This window comes from Dermacentor variabilis, chromosome 1, assembly GCF_050947875.1.
Source record: "Dermacentor variabilis isolate Ectoservices chromosome 1, ASM5094787v1, whole genome shotgun sequence".
Taxonomy (NCBI): domain Eukaryota; kingdom Metazoa; phylum Arthropoda; class Arachnida; order Ixodida; family Ixodidae; genus Dermacentor; species Dermacentor variabilis.
In genome coordinates, this window is record NC_134568.1 from 95,092,209 (window position 1) to 95,113,585 (window position 21,377).

At 48.0% G+C, this 21,377-nt stretch overlaps 1 protein-coding gene and 1 pseudogene across 1 annotated transcript in view; one reads left to right on the plus strand and one right to left on the minus strand.

Annotated features, from left to right (window-relative positions):
* Positions 1-21,377, minus strand: part of LOC142580881 (neuromedin-K receptor-like) — a 223,401-nt gene that overhangs the window by 91,910 nt on the left and 110,114 nt on the right. The gene's annotated exons all lie outside the window — the stretch shown is intronic.
* Positions 664-19,095, plus strand: LOC142574104 (uncharacterized; annotated as a pseudogene).

The window sequence follows — 21,377 nt, forward strand, 5'->3', positions numbered from 1 at the left end:
CTGCCACGGCGGCCACACTTGGATGGGGGCGAAATGCGAAAACACCCGTGTACTTAGATTGAAGTGCACGTTAAAGAACCCCAGGTGGTCGAAATTTCCGGAGTCCTCCACTACGGCGCGCCTCATAATCAGAAAGTGGTTTTGGCACGTAAAACCCCGTAATTCTTAACACTTTAGGTATGTAAAGCATAATTAAGTGAATGCAGCAGCTAGTTTCTCACGTGGTTTGGGCGTATTTGACGGCTACTGGATTGACTATAGGCTTCGCTGGCTTCGATTTCGAGGAGGCGCTGGTGACGTATCAGAACAAAAACATAGGTCTTAAGGCCCAACCACTGGCATGTGTCGGCAAGCTTCGGCGCGCGCCAATGCGTCAAAAGCATCGGTCAGGAACAGGGTGAAGCGCGGCGACGCGCAGAGATTTTGTCCACTGCCGATGCTAGAAGTTCGGCGATGCGTGGCGACGCTTCGCCGGCGTGCACCAATCAGAGACTGCGTTGCGTCGCCGCAGTCAACCAATCGGAGGCTGCGACGCCTCCGGCTTCTATCCCTATGGTGGCCGCCAATGCCAAGACGCCGACACCAACGATCTTCCGAGTTCTTTGGACGCATGAGGCGCGCGACAGTGTTCCTGAAAGACAGTGTTATGATAGTACGCCGACAATGACACGACCGACGACCGTGGGTCGTGGTGGTGAGACGTGGATCCGAACCGCCTTCAGATGGTGTGATGCATATGCGGGAAAGGTGTCATCAGTGCTTGGTGCAGTCGATATGCTTAAACTGCCTAAATCTCTACAGCTTCAACTAAAATATTTCTCGCTGCGATACTATAAACTGTAGTCAGGAAAAACATCAACTCAAAACCAAGTTCCTAATGCATCCTCCCCGAATGTGTTCAATTAACAAGTTAACACTTCCACCGCAACATTATGCGGGTGTACATCATACGCGCTTAAAATAAGTACATTCCGTAAAGGTGAGCAACTGGGCCTACAATAACAAACTTTGTAGTAGCACTGCGAAAAGTGCTGCCATGCATATCAGCCACAACAAAACTGCTGCGTGTCCAACCTACTTGCTCGGAGGCACCCCTATGAAGGCTGTCCGGGCCCTTCCCATTCGGGGTGTAACATTCAGCCCTTCTCTCGACTTTTCTGCATATGTCACCAGCACTGTACCTAAGGGTCGTTGCATTCTTGGTTTTGTGTCCCGTGTCTCCCTTCCCTGTGGAGCTGACGTTTTCCGAGCACTTCACACTTCGATCATTCTGCCACGGCTTGAGTACTGCTCATCAGTATAGTCCCTGTACCTAACTCACGCCACTGACAAACTTAATTTTCTTCAGCACTGGGCAACACGCACCCTCTACTCCCGTCTTTTAGGTCGTCGCAAAGCTCATGCCAGCCTACGAGGATTGCCTCAAAGCCCTGAAGTGACACACCCTGCAATACCAGCGCAACATTGCACTAGTCTGTCTATTCTGCAGGGTGCTTGACGGCTTTCTGGACAGCACTCATCTTTCTTCAGTCTGTCTGAACAAGAAGTCAGCACAGCCTGAGCCCCGTCACGCCTGTACGGTCTGACACCACAACTCCATGCTTATATCTGGCATACAGAGCTTTCTCTCCACCCCCCCCCCCGGTGCACACCCCCGGTGTGTATGTGTGCGTGTGTGTGAGCGTGTGCATAAAAGGAAGGGGGTGTCTTCTGCACCCTGCAAATTCCTGCTCTAGATGGCTGGCTATCAGACGCTCTAGCGTGCAGGCATCCGCGTTTTTTTTTTAGTCTTGTGAGCTGTCTAGAGTGCCATTTTACCACTGAGATAATTGTTGTTGTTGTTGTTGTTGTTGTTGTTGTTGTTGTTGTTGTTGTTGTTGTTGTTGTTGTTGTTGTTGTTGTTGTTGTTGTTGTTGTTGTTGTTGTTGTTGTTGTTGTTGTTGTTGTTGTTGTTGTTGTTGTTGTTGTTGTTGTTGTTGTTGTTGTTGTTGTTGTTGTTGTTGTTAAGTATGTACTAGTATATTATTTCAATGCAGTAGCTTTTGTGCAATTAAAAAAGGCATGAATTAAGAAAGTGCAATAAAATACTATGGGCCTCATATGCATTCTGATAATAATTTCTTCTGAGTTTTAGTAACGGTTGGCTACCGTGCCAGTGTTGTGCAATAAAATAATATGTCACAGCCATTATTACGTGCCTCACAGAACAAATTGAATGTTTCTCAGTGAAAACATCATAGTAGGCTAAAACAATAAACCGTTATTTTTTTTGTTCAAATATACACTTCAAGTGTATAAATTGTGAAAAAACCCGTTTATATATATATGTTTCTTAAATTATGCAAATCATCGGTTCCCATACATTTAAATAAGTGATTCAATAGTACGACTTGGCTAAGGGCAACAAAGACGCCTATTAAAACCCTCCGATTCTCAAGCTTCTATTATCTGACAGTATGTCATTTTATTAATGTCGAGAAAGACTTGACATTTTGAGACCAGTTACAACAGAACATGGCCTTTACACAGTGAAAATTTTTCTTGCCGTACATTTCAATGTGAAGGCCTCCCGATGCGGTGTTGATGCTTCAAAACAACCTAGAATAATAAATTAGGTGCTCAGGGCAAGATTTGACAGAATCAAGAATCGGGAGAAGGCAAGCCACAAATTATGTAAATTTTATCTACTCTAGATATCTTTTTGTGAGTGCTACAGGTGCTTCAATTCTTTTGCTGATTATCTCAAAACCCACTTTTTCACGTTTCTTTCATGCGCCAAGAAGCATAATTATATTGACACGGATACTTTTTATCTGTATGCGGTGACCGTATTTCACCGGCTAACAAATGTTAAACGTTATCGCTCGGCGCAGGACGCGCCTGCACGTATCGGAAGTTTCGCGAATATTATCAATAGTTATGTCGGTTGTCTGTTGTCGACGAATCCCGTTTAATCTGATTGCACACGCGACACGAACTGTGTAGTAGTTTCTGAAAGGCGCGCGGGCACCAGCGAATACGCTCGAACTTTCGACGACTGATATATGAAAGCCGACGCGCTTAACCCGCAGATGAGATTTTCGACGGTCGCCGACTTTTCTCGCCGCTATTGTTGCTAGTGGGTGTTTAATATTTGGGGTTTTACGTGCCAAAACCACTTTCTGATTATGAGGCACGCCGTAGTGGAGGACTCCGGAAATTTTGACCACCTGGGGTTCTTTAACGTGCACCTAAATCTAAGCACACGGGTGTTTTCGCATTTCGCCCCCATCGAAATGCGGCCGCCGTGGCCGGGATTCGATCCCGAGACCTCGTGCTCAGCAGCCCAACACCATAGCCACTGAGCAACCACGGCGGGTACTCTAGTGGGTGTTGCATTTGCTGGGCACAAGTTTGCCTAATAAAGAATTAAATTTGTCACTCCCAGTTTTTACTCTGCATCATTTTTCACCGTCATTACTAGGCGACAATATTTCCAACACAGATTTTTCAGTGATACATTGCACGCCTAATTCTTACACAGCTGGCTACGCAATGAGCTACCAAAAATGAAATCGTACAACAGCTTTTGATCCAATATGGCATGGTCGTGCAGGTGTTCGCAAAGCGATCTCGTAGACAAATGACGCGCGAGCGCCAGCGCTGATGTCGATATTTTGTGCACTATTGTTTCTTCAGAGGTAAAAAGAAACTGTTGCGCAGGCGTACATTCAATAACCAAACGTGTCTGACACATCTAAAAGAGCATACAGATCACCAACTTACTGTTTCAAGCTTAGTTTACAACAGACTGTTTTAGGTCGGACTTGGACGGTTTAAAACAAAATAGTCCAGCAACAGTGCGTCGCAGCCGAGGAGCGAGCGTCGGCGCGCGTCAGAGCTTCTGTCCAGTGGTTGCGTGCCCTTTTCCTCCAACCGACGCGAAGCGACGCGTACGCTTGTCGGCGCGTGCCGAAGCGTGCCGACGCGTGCCAGTGGTTGGGCCTTTAGGTCTTACTGTTCCAATAGGTAATCGAATATGAATTATTGAACGGCGCGCTGAAAAGCATCTGAAATTTCGGTTGTCCTTCTTTTGGTCGTGTATGAGACAATTGGCGGTGTCGCGAAGCTTGCTATATCTATAAAAATTTTGCTGGCTTCCGTATTTGCCACTGTACTTTTAAGGATAACTTTCTACATAGAAGACAAGCTTCGCAAAAAATATGTATATTTCAGATCCTGCCTCTTGAAAAAATCCTTTAGAGCGTGCTTTTGTGGTTCCGTTTACAAAGAGTTCCCAAAATATTGTTTTCGACTGAGTCCTTTTTTTTTTTTGCATTGCCCAAACACAAAACCGACCAAGTTATAGCCTGCTCAATTTCAGCACCCGTTTCCGTTTACCAAGATTGTACTGTGTTATAACAGGCCGGCAAGAAAATCTGAAAAATAAATGATGGTGATGTTGATGGTCCTAAATGCGCAGGCAGATTGCGAGAAATCTAGTGCAATTTTTCTTCTTTACACAATGGAATGAAAACGCTTACATAAAGGCTTAAAAATAAAGGAGCAAGAAACAGTCCGGGGGTCTATGGCTCAGTGTGCTCGCCAGTTCATTTATTCTGCACGAGGCTATTATTACTTATATAAACTTTTGTGATGGGCACCTCCCTGTATTCCTTATTATCTTTATTTCCATATTTTAAGCATTTTTATTGTTGTCCTTATCTGTAACACCTATCAAATTTATTTTTCTTTAGATATTACTGTTTCAGAAAAGCCTAGTACTAGCTTTATCAGCGCTGTCTGTAAAATACATTCTCATGTCAGCAAGTATGAAAATAAAAAAATAATTGCAGATTGCGTTGGAACTTCGCAAGAAGAAATACCGAAGCATACGTGCACAAGTAATGCAGCTTTGAGAAAGTCGCGTCTAGCCTTTAATATTCTTCGAAAGCTCCTAGAAGCGGAAAATCTGAGCCACGGATAGCTTCGTGTGCGCCGTCATGTTCAGAATTTTCCTTCGTCCTCTCTCTCTATCTCTCTCTCTCTCTCTCTCTCTGTCTCACACACACACACACACACACACACACACACACAGGCACTTCTTTTTTCAACAGGATCTCTTCTACCGTCATTTCTCAAGATGATAGAGGCAATGAAACACTTTCTTTTCTTTTTTTTTTTTCTTCTTGGTGCGCAGCAGTCCAACATGTCTTTCACCAGGTGAATTAAAAGGAGGCTAGAACGAGGACAGCGGACGAAAACGAATGGCCGTCCTGTGGCCACGCGGCTCACTTCCATTAGCGGCAGATTCCTAACGCAGATTTATGGAGAGTCGTTAAATTGCTTTAGCGAATCACAGCGCGTCCAAGACCGGAATGTTTTGGGCTGTTCGATACGCCACTAGTCTGAAAACGAAAACGGGAACAAGTACACGGCTTTCTATTTCCATTTCGCTAAAATGGCTACGTGCACAAGTTCCACTGAAGCAGAAAATCACTAAGTTCAGTGGCTGCGGAAGCAATTCAGGTCAATTTAATTCAATATTATGCTTTATTTATTCACCCACAGCAACTTCTTGGCAAAGAGCGGATACAGTGGCCTGAGAGAACACAATATTTCACGAAGACCAGCAGCACTCTGTACGTCTTCACGCACCTACTTTTGCTGTGTTCCATTCACGACAATGAATGAAATTTGCGGAAATTCAGCAGCTCTAACAACAGTGTGGGAGAATTACAGTGTTCATTGCGATTTATTTATTTATTTATTTATTTATTTATTTATTTATTTATTCTGAGTTTAAAACCTTCACCCTCGACATCAAGGTGTGCGTGTAAGCACCGTGAATACGCATTAACTTAAGGCGCGAATTTGAGACGCCCTTACCAATACTGCACCAATGTTTCAGAAGATGCAGTACCTGTAGAAAAGCATAAAATCTTTGGCGATTGCGGAACAAACAGGGAATAACAATACTAAATATTCCTATTGCTTTACAGAATCAAATTTCTTTTACTATAAATAAAATGAGCTTATTACATTATTAGGAATGTGATAAGTGACATTGAAAAATGTCAGTTATAAAAAGAAACTGTCGCAAATGTGGCCTTTATCACATGTGAAATGTAATAAATGTGACAATTCGAAATATCAAATATTATACGGAGTTTCTAGACATGCTACGTTTAATATACGAATGCTAAATGTACACACCACTACGTCTACATGCGCTTACCTCAGAAGCACAATCCGTCTTTTGCATGTTCCTGTGCTGCCCTCTCACGCACGCCGCTGGAAACATTTTGGAAGGCTGCCGGGGATTTCGCCGGTTGATTTGTGTACTTGCGCCCATGTTGAGTGCGCCTCGGTTGTGCGTTTCGTGGATTGCGATTAATTATCAATGGTTTCTCCGGGGCAGCATGTCGCTCACTCATCGACTACTGTGTGTGCAGGCCTGAGTGCGCTGTGTTGTGCTAACAGTGAGGCCGATAAAGGCACCCTGAGTTCCGTCTGCTGACGCGGCTGCCTTGGTGTTTGTTGTCGCTGATACGTGCGCTTGCACATCTGTTTTTGGTATTCTTTTACGCATTCATTTCGCATACATACATTCTTTTACCCATTTCGCATATTCAAGAAGCCTTCGAGAGCAGCATTCCATGTCGGGTTTGCCAAAGCGGTGCATTTGTTTACATCTACTACAGCCCCAGATCGCTGTTCGCTTCGGAGATTGTAGAAACGGTGCATCGCTGATATGAAATAATGTAGAAATGGAGCAAAACGTACATATCTGCGCATATGAGCCGCGCTGTTACACCCTGAGACGCGTCATTATGAGCGCCCGAGTCACTTAAACAACGGCAAGTGTGATTCAGACGCATATATTACGGGCTGTTATTACTGATCCTTGCTTTTGCTTATAACTTCTACCTACTTACAATTTTACGGGGCCATAAAGTATTATTAGAGAAAACTGTGCTCGGCATAAGCCCTCCACTTCTAGGCCGCGCATTTCTCTCGCGAAAACACGGATGCAATTGCTGACACCGTTGGTAAATGAGCGAGTTTATGCTGCTCTATCGAATGCATTGTCTGTTCTTTTCCGTTTGACGCAGAGGTAAACGGTGCTTCTCTGGAATTAGGAGAAGTGTCAGCCTAACAACACGTACCGACCCACTATCTACGCAGCGAATGCGACCGGCAGAGTTCGGAAACGATGACGAAAGTACAAGATATTGACACAACGCTGTGTCGGCCGCTTGCCGCTTATGGGCACGTTGCAAGTGCTAGGCGCGCCCTGTCTTTTCGACCTGTAGCGCGATCTGACGAATAGTTGCGCGAATGCGGTAGGATTACTCACGGCGTCAGCAGCTCGCGCTGCGTGTTTGGCGCCCTGTCACACGGTAGCGATGGCGCGAAACAGCGTGCCGATATTAATTTTAGCCGGTTTCGGGAATTACAAGATCTTGACAGCTTTTTTCGTGAGAAGAATTTTCAGCAAGGAAGTCGTCTATTTGAAGTGGGGCACGTCTACGACGTGAGGGAAGTGTTGAACTCTCACTGATCGGAAGTGACTGCTAAGTGTAATCCGTAAATGAAAAATAACGCATCAGTGAAATGCGTGAAGCTCAGCGTAAGTTACTTCGTTATCTACGGTGTGGACGCATGAAATTATAGGTGACATTGATTCTTGAAGGTCGGCGACAACAGACAAATCCTAGCGGGGAGCTGCGATTGCCATGCTGGCATCGCAGGGAAGTGCAACCACGCCGCGGTAGTTTCCCTGTACATACAAGACGGCAAATGCGAATACAAAACATCTCATCCAAGAACGTGGGGCGTACGAACGACTCCTAAGACCTACCCGAGGTATTTTAACATTGCTCTTCCCAAACACACAAAAAAGGTGAGGAACTTACCAGTTGTGTTAGACTACGCTGGGAAAATATTTTCGCCCAAGTTACTGGAAGTTCGATACTTTTATGCTGCGATTTTTCAGTGCGTGCAAAGGATGTTCCAATAAACCACGTCGTCAAATATTTTGGTGATCTCAACTGCCCCTTAGTTGATGTGCTGGGCGCAGAAGGGTGTATGCCAGCTGAGCCAGCTGCAACTCCTCCTCGTAACTCTCAGCAAGCCGAACTGCTTGTTGGCCTAGTTGGTGCTTGCTAAAAGACATGTTTTTTGCCGCAATTGAACACTCGCAAAAGGCTGTTCGCAAGGCAGTGGCAAGAAGCATAGCACGTCCTACAGGAGATGTGCTACAGGCGTGGTGTACGAAATTCCCCTTGAGTGCGGCAAGTCCTATATAGGACAGACTGGACGCTGTATAAATGAACGAGCCAGGGAACACGAACTAAATCTAATGAAAGATGGCGTGGCACATTTGCCTGCGCACTGCAAGGCCTGCATGTGCAAACCACGGTTTTCTGAGATTAGGATTCTTGGCAGAAGTAGATTTCAAACAGCACGTCAGCTGATGGAAGCCTACTATATAAAAAAGAAAGGAACAAATTGCATTAGTGATACATCTATCGTGCTCTATAAATCAGAAACTAGATTGTTTGACCGCTGGGTAACGTAGATCTGTGAACAGCCTGCGCGTGCGTGTATGTATATATATATTCTTGGGTCACAGCCCAAAATAAATCAGTTGGAAGTGTCGCCTGTGTTGTCTTGGAAGTGTCGCCTGTGAGTGTTCAATTGCGGCAAAAAAACATGTTTTTTCTCAGTAAGCCCTAGCGCTGTTTGAATGGGGGAGGATTGGGAAAGAGTTTCACAGCTTTACTGCGGTACATTGAGAAAACAAACTACTTTGGTTGCTGCATATCCTGGTACGCACTGCAGGTGTCCCGTTGCTGCCATCATTGCAGTAAAAGCAACGAATTCAGCGTTAACGCACTTGGCATAACGCCGGAACATAAAACAGCTTATGCCATCGGACGAGCGTGATCCAGTGTTGACACCGTTCTGCTTCATACGGTAGGCTTGGAAACCTGTAAAACTTTGTTCCTCGTGAGTGGGTGTACATGCTGTTGCAGCCCACTACGCAACAGCTCGGGTAGCACTTGGGCATTGCTCACAAAAGGCAACAGCTACGCGCGAAACAGTGCACAAACAGGCTTTCCGAACGCAAGCGGGCCGGTCGTATCCTGCCGGGTCCGCGCTCGCCGCCGCGAGGGGCGCCCTATAGTAGGCGCAGGAACTACGTTCGCAACCTGCCTATTGTGCACGTGCCGTGCGAAGTGAAGAGTAGTTTATATCAAATCACTATAGGGCCACAACTGAACTATAAGAGCTGTTTCCTTCATCCTCAATGCTTGTTTTTTTAAGTTCAGGTCCATCGGTAGCGGGTGCACGAACTCGACAGGGCCAGGCCTAATCCAACCTTCGCTAAACAGGAAAAACATTGGCTCAAACTTCTTGTGCACGGCTTGAGATGACTGAAGCTTGCGCGTTTCAACTTCATAGGCATGTTCTGACTCATTTTCAGTGCGATTAATTATATTGTCACAAGCTGTCATGAACCACGCCTGCCGCGCAGACAACCAGATGAAAAGAAGGAAGAGGACGACGTTAGCCAAGCTGCCGCGACACCGCTCTTCAACAACTGCGCCTATCAACCAGATTCATCTGGTTCTGCATTAAAACACCTCGCGTGTAACATTTGGTGGAGCTGTGCGGGGTAACTCCCACGACCTACAACGGAGCCACCAGCACAAGAGCTAGACCGAAGCCGTCGCCTCGCCGGACTTTCGCCATCGCGCTCAGTCATGGCCACAGAGCAAAATACCCTCACCAGCAGTGCCTCGAGGAGCCCAGTCCCTATCCAGCACTACCGAGAGCCACGCACGTTCTCGGCGAAGGCAGAGGAAGATGTGGATGAGTGGCTAACCCATTACGAAAAGGTAAGTCAATACAATAACTGGAACCCTGCCAGTCAGCTTAGGAACGTTGTTTTCTTCTTGGCCGGCACGGCGTTGGTATGGTATGACAACCACGCGGACATGCTAACTACATGGACACGCTTCGTTGAGGCGATCAAAAAGTGTTTCGGTGATTCGGACGCAAAGAGGAAACGTGCGGAACTCACATTAGCCCAGAGAGCTCAGGTACCCGGCGAGACTTGCACTACCTATATCGAAGAAATTTTCAAGCTGTGCCGCACCGTCAACCCTCCAATGACAGAGGAAGATAAAGTGGGGCACGTGGTAAAAGGAATAGCGGAAGACGTGTACGACTTCCTCATTGGTAAAGAGAACTTGCACACTGTATCAGAACTGATACGGCACTGCCGTACGTTCGAGGCGCTGAAGACTCGCCGAATTACACCAAAGTTAGGATGCCTGGCCAATGTAACGACTGTAGCAAGTGTTGACACGAGTCCTCCGCTCCCAGAACTTTCGTCCGCCATCAGCCAGATAGTCCGCGAGGAGCTCCAGCGACATGACCAACAGGCACGTTATGCGGCGCCACGTTGCAGCTCCTCCGTTTTCCGAGACACTCTTTGGGAACCCCCGTCGGCTACTTGGAACCACTTGGTGAACGTCGCGGATCTTAACGGCTCCAGAGATGAACCGCATTACATTGCGACCAAACCACCACGCAATGATTCGCCCCCTCAACGTTTTGATCCACGCCCACGCAACTTTCGTCCACGAAGACTCGCCGCTACCTACGACTTTCAAGGGGAAGAGCCTCGTTACCCTCAACCGATGTCTTCGGCAGAATACTTCAATCCGCATTCTGAAGTTCGCCCTTCGCCGGTGTGTTACTGCTGCGGCATGCCTGGCCATATAGCTAGGTACTGTAGACGACGCCGAGCATCAAACTACGGATCGTCAGCGCCGACTATGCGGTCTAGCGGTCGTACACTGCACACTCAGTGGCCAGGAGACTTCACTTCACGAAGCCACTTTCGAGAGGACCGATGCACCGCCCAGGAGACCTACTTTGGAGAAGAAAGAACCCGGAACCGCTACCGCTCCCCTGCCTCCGACCGTACTCTGACTCCACCACCAGCCTTCCGAGCCTCCCGATCACCATCCCCTCGGCCGCGATTCACGTCACCATTGCCTCGGCGCCGTTTCGTGTCGCCCCCGCCGGGAAACTAGCCAGCGCGGCCGATGGAGGTGAGGTCGCTAGAAGATGTGTGCTGCCTACTCAACTGCCTCCAACTATTTTCATGCTAAAGAATAAGGTTCAGGTACTGATTGATGGGGTCTCTACAATGGCTTTAATCGACACGGGAAAAACTGTCTCGGTCATGAGTGTGGGGTTTAAAGGCCTTCTGGGACTCAAGGTTATGTTTCGTTGGGACCAGTGCACAAGTTTCCGTGGAGTCAGTGGTGAAGCATTATACCCGGTTGGTGTGTGTAACGTGGATGTGTCTTTGGGTGGGAAAGTTTTTAATGCAGAGTTTACTATTCTTCCTCGCTCCTCGCATGACGTGATTTCGGGGATTGACTTTTTGCGATTGTGTGGTGCGAATGTTGACTGCCGGACGGGAGAACTCAGTGTCGACACCAGTGTTTCACCTGTGCTCTTTGAAGGTGAAGCTTGCCCGGAGAGTGTGTTGTGCGCGTCTAAGGATACAGTTGTGCCCGCCTTATCCGCTATGCGTGTTGCCGTCGCCTGTTCATCTCCGACTCCTATCTCGTTCGATGCTGCAGTGGAACCTGTACATCGGAACTGCCTCAAGAAAAACGTGTTAGTTCCGCACTGCGTGGTCTCGGTGACCAATGGATGCGCGGGGCTGTGAGCGCTAAACTGTTCCACTGAAGCGGCAGTGCTAACTCACGGCCTAAAGATTGCCAGGTTTCAGGAAGACTCGCCCGTATCGGTGGCAGTACTTGCAGAGCTCCCCGATAGAGGAGCAACCAATGTCTCGAGCCCCGGGAGCTCGAACATACTTTCCATGATTGATAAGTCACTCAGCGATAACGAGCGTCAAGTTTTGATGGCCCTGCTTACGAAACATACCTCGGTATTCGACTTTGCGCAGCACGATGGACCGCCATCAATTCCTGCGTCCAGAACTCGTCACCGCATCATCACAGGAGCCGCCCAGCCAATCCGACAAAAACCTTATCTTGTATCCCCATCAGAACGCAAGATAATCAGCGATCACGTCCAAGAAATGCTATGCAAAGGCGTCATTCGAGAATCATCTAGTCCTTGGGCAGCCCCCGTGATATTGGTGAAGAAGAAAGACGGTACGTGGCGGTTCTGTGTTGATTACCATCGCCTAAACGCCATTACTAAGAAAGATGTATATCCGCTCCCACGAATTGACGACGCCATCGACTGTCTCTTTGCGGCATCTTACTTTTCCTCAATCGATTTACGGTCAGGTTACTGGCAAATTCCTATACACAAGGACGGCAGAGAAAAGACAGCATTTGTAACACCCGACAGACTATTCGAGTTTAACGTGATGCCTTTCGCGTTGTGTAACGCGCCCGCAACGTTCGAAAGGTTCATGGACACGATATTACGCGGCTTAAAATGGGAAGTTTGCATGTGCTACTTAGACGACGTTGTGATCTTCGGGCGAACGTTTAGTAAGCACAACAAACGTTTGGATTTGGTCTTGAACTGCTTGGAGAAAGCGGGTCTTGTGCTCAATTAAAAAAAATGCCGTTTTGTGGAACGACAAACTCTTGTGCTAGGCCATCTGGTCGCTAAAGAAGGCATCCAACCAGATCCACAAAAGACTGCGGCCGTAGAAGCATTTAGAGTACCCAACTCTGTCAAGCAGTTAAGAAGTTTCTTGGGCTTGTGCTCCTATTTTTGCCAATTCATTCCCCGGTTTGCTGACATGGCTCATCCCCTTACACGCCTTCTCCAAAAAGGCGTTCCCTTTGAGTGGACTGCAGATTGCGACTCATCGTTTCGCCAGCCCAAGTTCCTGTTGACATCCCAACCAATTCTTCGCCACTTTGATCCTTCATCACCAACTGAGATTCACACCGATGCCAGCGGCGTAGGCATCGGTGCTGTGCTAGTTCAGCGTCTTGGCGACAGTGAGCACGTGATCTCTTACGCTAGCCGGTCCTTGAGCCGCTCCGAGCGCAACTACACAGTCACCGAACAAGAGTGTCTGGCGGTCATCTTCGCCGTGCAACGGTTTCGTTCGTATCTCTATGGGCACCCCTTCACTGTGATAACAGATCATCATTCGCTATGCTGGCTTGTGAATCTGCGGGATCCCTCAGGACGACTAGCGCGCTGGGCCCTCCGTCTACAGGAATACGATTTCGTTATTTGCTACAAAAGTGGCCGGCGGCATGCTGACGCTGATTGTCTCTCTCGGATGCCACTTCAAACAACTGAATGTGATGCGGACAATTTTGATGAATACATCGCTTTTGTGTCCCCGGAATTTCCGGATATGGGTACCGTCATATCCGAGCAGCACAAGGACGAGAGCTTACAACCGCTCTTCGCGGCAGCACAGGAGTCACCTGCAGGCAGTCGCTTTCGCCTACGGGATGGTGGCGCGCTGTATAAGAAGAGCTACTCGACCACCGGTGCACGCTACCTTTTAGTTGTCCCCAAGAACCTTCGACACCAAGTATTACACGCCATGCACGATGACCCAACTTTCGGCCATCGTACACTCTACCGTGCTCAAGAACGTTTTTACTGGCCTAAGATGCGGAAAGATATCGAACGGTACGTCGCCAGCTGCTCTCAATGCCAGCGCTACAAGCGTCCGCCACAAGCGCCACATGGCCTGCTTCAACCAGTTCCCCCTTCTAGCGTCCCCTTTGAGCAAGTTGGTATAGATCTTCTGGGCCCTTTCCCGCGATCCTCCAAGGGTAATCGTTGGCTTATCGTTTGCGTAGATCACCTTACCCGCTATTGTGAGACCGCCGCATTGCCATCGGCCACAGCTACAGAAGTTTTTATCTTCTTGCTGGCTAACGTTATACTCCGACATGGACCTCCTCGCATAGTAATCAGCGATCGTGGGCGACAGTTTACCGCGGACGTGGTTGAGGAAACCCTTCGTCTGTGTTCATGTAGCTTCCGCCATTCTATGCCCTACCATCCATAAACTAATGGTCTGGTCGAGCGCACAAACAGAACGCTTGCCAACATGCTGTCCATGTACGTCGATTCAGCACACAAGAATTGGGACAGTATCTTGCCTTTCATTACCTATGCCTTCAATACCGCGAGACACGAGACCACTGGTTACTCACCATTTTTCCTTCTGTTTGCTCGTCCGCCGCGCTACACCCTCGACACCATATTTCCCTACTTCGCTCATGACAACGAATCAATTGATGAGATCCTATGTCGAGCAGAAGAAGCGCGACGCCTCGCTAGGCTACGCACCATAGCATCGCAGGACCGGTCCAAGATACGCTATGACGTGCGTCACCGCCACGTTTACTTCGATCCTGGTGACCTTGTGTGGCTCTGGTCGCCGTTGCGGAAGCGTTGCTTGTGCCAGAAATTTCTCGCCCACTACGTCGGCCCTTACGTTATTCTGGAGCGCCTCAGCGAAGTAAACTACCGCATTGCGCGTCTCACGAGCAGTGGACGACGCTCGGCCAAGGCTGAAGTGACACACGTCGCGCGTCTGAGGCGTTACAACCCACGAGATGACTGACTCGCCCGGCGGGCTTCGTCTGCCAGCGGGGAAATGTCACAAGCTGTCATGAACCACGCCTGCCGCGCAGACAACCAGATGAAAAGAAGGAAGAGGACGACGTTAGCCAAGCTGCCGCGACACCACTCTTCAACAACCGCGCCTATCAACCAGATTCATCTGGTTCTGCATTAAAACACCTCGCGCGTAACACTATATACAACTGAATGCACTGCAGCTATTGCGTTGTCGGTTCGACGGTTGATCGCGTCAGGGGCGGCGCCAGAGTGGGTGGGTGGGGGGGTCATGGGGGTTGCCGCGTCTACCCAAAAAAAAAATTGCACCTGCCTCCCCTTTGCCTCACCACCACAAGAACCCCGAAAAGCTGACCCAAGGTAGGCGGTATGAAACAAAATGTCAATTTTGATGTCTTATAATCTGGAGGAAGATGTAGAGAGCAGCGCCGCTTATAAAGGACAGCCTTGTTTAAGCATAACAATTTATTATAGAAAATTTATGGTCACAAGCAAAAACTCTCGCGCTTGTAGTAGAATAGGGCCTTGAAATACAGCGCGAACTGCAGCAATAAGATAAAGATTGTTCCAACGGTTCTAAATTGATTTAAAGATGGTCTACACTTCTTCGCTGTTCGGTCTGCTTGCGTGAACCGGCAAGTTCTTGCCTCGAATGTGATAGCTTCGGCCCCAAAATCACAAGTGAGGTCAAACGAGTTCAGAGGCCACGACCCTTCTAAGCCGCCGCTTTTTTCACAGAAAACTGTCGGGGCAACGCTGCCTACGCTCAGAAAGACCCGGTGAGCCATCCGCCCTTGCAGGACGCCACCACTTAGTCAGCCATCCGCTCCGCGAACCTAATTACGTGTCGGTAAAGACACGTCGAATGCCAACGCACTCGGGAGTGTTGCGGCTCGAAGTGGCGTTTGGGCCAGGAATCCACCAACCACATCGACGAGTACGTCTGGTAGTAGGAATGAAGGAAAAATTTGGCAGATCCAACGCACTGTTCGAATCGATGTAAGTGAAGCTTTCTGGGCTGTTTGCTTTGGTCGACAATAATTAACGGTGATTTTGACGGCGAATGTTTCACGTCTTCAACGTTCAGTCCAACGCGAGAGTGCTGAGTCGACGCTAAAAGTTACCTTGCGTGCACCCCTGCTGTAACTGCGTAGCACACAGAACACACAGGGAGAGTTGTTTGCTTGAGGCATTGTTGTGCGTCATGTTTTATAACCTCTGAGAAGGTACAGTATTCTCATTGCCTCACATGGCACATCGCATCATGGCAGAAGTATTACACTTTAATTTAATTATGGCGTTTTTTTTTATTCCGCCCTGGTCGAAATGCGGCAGCTGCGGTCTGGATCGAATCCGCGACCTCGAGACGTAACGTAGCCGCAAAACTACAACGGCGGGCACTGAAGTGTTAATTTGGCGTGTGGACTCTTCCGTGGTGTCGCCTTGACCCTGCCGTGTGCTTTATTAATGCTGCTCTTTTTCTGCACGCCTTGTGTAAGTTGTCCACTTGGCATATTTTCCTGGTGTTTATTTTTAAGAAATAGCAGAAACGTACCGTACCGTGCCTTTAACTTAAATTTATCCCGTTTCCCTGCAACCGCTGTCGTGTCTATATTAGTAGCGTTTCGTTGCCTTCTCAAGTCACCTTTTCCTAGCCCCCCCCCCTCCCTTCCCGTTGAATGGGAACTGCGAGCGAAAAGTGGCAAGCCTTTTATTCACTCGTTTAGCGACTGCGTCTGTTCTACCCTATCTCTGCTTCCTCTCCCCCCTCCTCTCTACCGTTCTATTTATCTACCCTCCGGACTTGCACGTTAGTAAGGAAGGTAAGCGCTGCAGTTTCTGCAATGCTTCTGCTTAGGGTCACGGATAATCACAGCTGTCAAGTGGCAAATGTGGCTACGCCCAGGGAGCTCCAGGGGGTATTGTGCACATTGGACGCGGTGCAAAGGTTCAAGCGAGTTTCTCGCGTTGCCTTCTCTGCCGCGCTCCTGTCATGTATACACATACTTTGGACCCCTCCCCCCCCGACGCTCTGTGCCAGACAGCAGCAACAGCAGCAGCGACGGCGGCAGTGGGAAAGTTGGAGGAACAGGAAAAGAAAGCTTCGCTTTAAAAGGGTTTAAAACAGTTGAATGCTGGACTAGTTGGTATTTTGACATGAGAACCATATTGAAATACAGCGCAATGGGAAGCCACAACAGAAAGGAAGACCGAGCACAGGCGCCTGTGTTCGTCTCCCTTTCTGTTGTTCCGTGCCGCTGCGCTGTATTTCAACATGGTTCTCATGATAAAAGGGTATATTTACATTACGTACACGGGTTCCGGTTACGGAAGCCCACTCCATGAACTAGCATATTAAACATCTGAGTTCACATCAGCCTCTCTGAACGAAAAGTATCCGCTTTTTATCCCTTCGTATTCCTTAGGCGACTAGACTAGGGAATCTGATGACTGTAACGCCGCCAATCACAAACGTCGAATCGGTCGCTATATCCCGCCCAGGATTTCACACCGTTCCACCGAACTCCGCCTCCCATGGTATGAAATATGTGACCGTAAAGCAACCTGAGAATCTAAGGTCGGTGCTGTTCTTCGGTAGCCGTCGACTTGGGCCCCTTTCATCCATTAGTTCAGCTTATCACCTTCAGGTAGAGGATCTTGACCCGTCAACGGTCGGCATCAAAGCTGCGTTGACTTCTGAATAGGCGGGTAATGAATGGGGTGGGTTGCCTCTGATAAATGTCTAAGAAATAAGCTTCGCCGTATTGAGATGTAACAGGAGCTTCAGTAGGGAGTGACGATAACGCCGCAGCTACAGTTGCCCCTGGGCGCACCATTCCCGCTGCGGCGCAGCCGTTCCGCTCATTGCACTGGCCCCTTCTAGTCTTCTAGTTCACTGTAGTGGTGGCACCAACCACTTCAGCGAGTTCATTTGCTCGCTCGCACGCAGTGCTCGTGTCTCAGGAAGAAACGCCAGCCCGTCTCGCGACCGGAAGAGGCTCTGACATGTGGTAGACGCCACAGGACTTTTGGGTTGCCTCATGATGTCACCGGAAAGGTCCATTGCCGATTTTTTTTTTCGAATGCAAGCAAGCAGGCCAAGCAACAATGCGTCCACACCGAGCTTTTTGCTTCAACAATGGGAGATGCGAAGACGCTCCACGAACAATAAAATGCTTCTCAGCTCTCTGTTTTGATTCCGCTTGAAGAGTCTGTGTACACCATCACTCCTGACGACGCTTGTCTGTCTTCGTCGGTGCATATTGACAGTGCCACACTCATTGTACGTCCACTGCACGAACTAGCGCCTCAATCTAGTCATCGTATATGTCTGCAAGGTGATAAAACCGGTGAGGGATTTTTTCTGTATTTTAGAATGCATCTATGCTTTCCTGAGCGGATCTGCAATTCACTCTCTTTACGTAGGTGTGCAGAAACGGTTGTCTTTGCCAGTAATAGAGCTGCAGCGTCTCAGCGATACACGATGGGCCTGCCAGAAAGCGGCTTGCACAGCGGGAATGAAAAGCCTTCCGACTATCTTTTTATGTATCGCCGAAGTCATCGCTACAAACAGCAGGCGGGCATTGGAAGCTAGGACTCTGCTTGAGTAAACGAACTTCTCGTACCTCTTCCATTTAAGCCTATTTACGAAGGTGCTCAGCAGCCTTAAGGTGCTCTCGGACCTACTGCAATGTAGAAACTGCAATATTAATCACACATGCCTCATGGCACGCACAGTCATTGACGAGTTCTCCGAAATGAGAAATTCGCAGAACGCATTTGACGCTGCCTGGGTGCAAACCTGCAGTATTTCTGAGGAGAATGCGGTGTCCCAAAGAGAAAAGCAGATAGTGACGCGCCTTCCGCTCCATTTAAAACAGTATGTATTGAGCGAAGGAGAGCCTATTGAAGAAGAGTCTCCAGATTCAAAGGAAACATTCACAGTCAAAGTTTTTCTACACGTCTTGAACCACCTGATTGCGGACCTGACCAGCCGCTTCATGGAGAACAATGATGTACTCTGCTGAGTCAGCGCCTTCCACCCCGGAGTGAGAATTTTATGGACATCTCCTTGCTCAAGCCTTTCGCCGAGCACTATGCATGCGACTTCAAAAGCGTTGAAGTTGAGTGCAAGCTGGTAAGAAACTTCTTCAGCGCATCGAAGCCGAAAGGAACTGCAAGATAGAGAGACTGCTGCAATTGATGACTGTCTTGGTAGAATACAAACTAGCCTTCCACGAACTGCAGAAGCTAAGTGTTATCGCCATGACGATACCAGCATTGTCATCATTTTGCGAGCGCACGTTCTCGTGCCTTCGAAGAGTGAAGACTTAACTTCGCAACAAGATGACGAATAACCGTCTGAGCGACCTAGCTGTGCTTGCGGTCAAGCGATATCTTGCCTATGAGAAAGATCTTCAGTGTGTTGTCGACATGTTTGATGCTGCGCACAGTAATCGACGTGTGGGTCTACACTAGTGTGCCGGCATAATGATAGCCCATGGTATCTCTGCGGCGCTTTTGCGGGAGAATTGTGCGGCACGGGCGTAGGCCGGATACCGAAACCGGCATCAGAACACCCCCTTCACCGTCGAATAAATCCCGGCTGTGTTTTGTCTTGTACTGTCGCAGCGCAGGCGTTGGCATCTGAGGCTGTGACGAAACCTTGCTATGTCCGTGTCATCGCTTTGAAAGAGACTCCATATAAGGTGCTGTCCGAGACCACGTCGGTGGCCCAGCTTATGTGGTGAACATTGTGTAGTCGGAGAGTTATTTGCACTTCTGAAACATGATGTACTGTATGGCCAAATATGACACTGACTCAAATGTCTGTTGCGTGCTCTCTTTTTGCAGTTCTCTCTTCCCCTCTATTTGTTTTGTTATTCTTTTCCCATATACCTTCTTGTTATGCTTGTTCCAATTTCCAACGTTTAGAATCACCAGCCGTCGGCACTAGGGTGTATTGCTTTTTTTTTTAATTTAGCGCGTCTTTACCAAAGATGGAACTGATATGCACATTGCTTAGAGGTGTTAGTTCTCTCTCCTGTTGTCAAATATACTCTTTTGAAGCTGTACTGCGATCTAGTTAACTGATGTTATATTGTTTCTGCTGCGTATTTGTTTTTTTTATTTCATGCTGTTGTTTATGTACGTCCTGTACCATCAATTATATTATTTTCATTTTCTTAGCATAAGCACTGCTGCGTAAATATGCTACATAATAATTTGTATGTTACTGTGATCCTGGAATAGCTTATTCACACTGGTGTGTTGAAAAGGCCTTCCGCCCAGTTAGACATAGTCAGAACACCACGCATAAGTTCCCCGCCTCCCTGCCCCCTCCCCCCTCCCCCCGAAGGAACTCACCTGTAGTGGGTGCCCAACAGTAAAGAAATCCCGGCGCCGCCCCTGGATCGCGTAGTGTTCTGTAGAGCGATCATGGTCGGCACGCTGATTTTGTCGGTGCCCGCGACAAGAAAGCCCGTCGCGCTACGAGAACTCGCGCCCGTCGGTTGCTTCGTTGTCGGGGTATTAGGATCAAATGGTCTCGGCGACGCAATGCTGAATAGACGGCGAATCGTTGGCGTCTGCCTCTTGTAGGTCTCTTGTCGACCCAGTGTTACTGCACCCTAAACGAGTACGTGAAGTCAGGCACACGCTGCCACCGCCAGCAAGAGTGGCCCGACGCTGCAAGAAAACTGCGTCAGCAACGTGATGTTTTTGAAGTGTTGCCCAAGTGTAACACAGGGGTTTATCGATAAATTTGATAGCGCTCTATACAAGGCACCAGCTACGTGGTTCACGGTGCAGTCCGGACGAAGCCCTGGCCGCTTTCTGTTTTAAAGTGGAACAGCAGTCTTAAGAGTTAATTGAGAATACCTTAGTAACTTGTGATTCACTGATGGCATTGCCTTGGTTAGTAACTCAGGGGACCAATTGCAATGCATGCTCATTAACCTGAAGAGGCAAAGTAGAAGGGTGGGTCTAAAAATCAATCTCCAGAAAACTAAAGTTATTATTAACAGTCTCGGAAGCGAACAGCAATTCACGATAGCTAGCGAGGCACTAGAAGTGGTCAGGGAATACATCTACTTGGGGCAGGTAGTTACCGCGGATCCAGATCATGAGACTGAAATAATCAGCAGAATAATAATCGGCTGGAGTGCGTTTGGCAGGCATTCTCAGATCATGAACAGCAGGTTGCCATTATCCCTCAAAAGAAAAGTGTATAACAGCTGTGTCTTACCAGTACCAACATACGGGACAGAAACCTGGAGGCTTACGAAAATGGTTCTACTTAAATTGAGGACGACGCAACGAGCTCTGGAAAAATGGTGGGTGTAACGTTAAGGGATAAGAAAAGAGCAGATTGGGTGAGAGAACAAACACGAGTCAATGACATCTTAGTTGAAATCAAGAAAAAGAAATGGGGGCATGGGCAGGACATGTAATGAGGAGAGAAGATAACCGATGGTCATTAAGGTTACGGGCTGGATTCCAAGAGAAGCAAGCGTAGCAGGGGGTGGTAGAAAGGTGGGCGGATGAGATTAGGAAGTTTGCAAAGACAGCATGGCCACAATTAGCACATGACCGGGGTAGTTGGACAATTATGGGAGAGGCCTTTGCCCTGCAGTGGGCGTAGCCAGGCAGATTATTATTATTATTATTATTATTATTATTATTATTATTATTATTATTATTATTATTATTATTATTATTATTATTATTATTATTATTATTATTATGCAGTCTTAAGCTAC